This window comes from Suricata suricatta, chromosome 8 (assembly GCF_006229205.1).
Source record: "Suricata suricatta isolate VVHF042 chromosome 8, meerkat_22Aug2017_6uvM2_HiC, whole genome shotgun sequence".
Lineage (NCBI taxonomy): Eukaryota > Metazoa > Chordata > Mammalia > Carnivora > Herpestidae > Suricata > Suricata suricatta.
The window spans coordinates 30,205,268-30,206,296 of NC_043707.1; the positions used below are offsets into that span (position 1 = coordinate 30,205,268).

At 57.9% G+C, this 1,029-nt stretch overlaps 1 long non-coding RNA gene across 1 annotated transcript; it reads left to right on the forward strand.

Moving 5' to 3' along the window:
• The first annotated feature begins 34 nt into the window (after positions 1–34).
• Positions 35–529, forward strand: LOC115297997. The gene is made up of 2 exons (XR_003911554.1): positions 35–230; positions 322–529. It is a non-coding gene; the product is annotated as an uncharacterized LOC115297997 (long non-coding RNA).
• Positions 530–1,029: the final 500 nt, after the last annotated feature.

Sequence of the window (1,029 nt, forward strand, 5' to 3'; positions counted from 1 at the left end):
CTGCACACGTTAACGCCCCGAACGGTGGCACCGCGGTCCCCGCGCCGCCACGCACCCGCAAACCGGGTGGCCAGGGGTCCAAGCTGCGCCAACTTAGGCCAAGCCAGGAAAAGTCTCGGCGCACCGTTGTGTATCCCCCGCACCGCTTCGGCGGAACAGCCTTGGAAACTTCCTGTAGTTCAAACACTTCGGGTTTCACTCCTTTTGGTGCAGAAACTTGGAAAGTGTAGGTGCGCTTATAACAAGGTATAGTCCCTGGTTTGCAGAAATGCGAGCATTTAAACCCCAGAGTCAGTTCGCTTTTGATTTCTTTTTTCGCAGAAACCTGGCAAAAGCACGCCGTTTTATGATCGTCATCTTTAATTGATTATCCACACGTGTGAGTTTGACTTCTCAGCAGGAATACTGTACTTTTACTCTCCCGCACTTCATTTGACGTGCGATTACTTAAATCCCCAAATTCCTTAATCTTGAAAATTACCTGTAAATAACATTCGTCTGGAATACGAAATAAAACGTGTAAGTAGGATATAACTGCTTTTCAACTGATTTCGAGGGCTTAGCGCTGATCATTGGGGGTGACAGGAAGCAGTTTTAAATGAAGGGCCTGGAAATGAAAGGCCACAAGATTTAGAGAACACACGTGCCCCCCAGGTCTCGGGCTGCCAAGAGCCTCAGTTTCGTCAGTGCGTGGCTGGCTCCTGAGGTCGGCGGGGTCGGGGGGAGCGCGGAGAAGGGTTCCCTCGGCGTCCCCATCGCAGACTCGCCCAGCAGAAGGGGGCAGGAAGCAGGTGGGTGGGAGCGCGCGGGCGCAGGGCAGGGGCGCCGCGAGCCTTGGCCGCAGATGCTGTGGGCGCCGCGCCGGGCAGGGTACAGGCGACCTCAGGAAAGCCGAGGACCGCCTCGGTATGGGACTCCCGAGCCCGCGAGCGCAGTCAGCAGGCGGCCGCGCTGCAGCTCCGACCGCGCCGCCCGGTAGAGGGCAGCGGCGCCCCGACACTCGGGTCCTCGGGTCCCGGCGCACGTGCC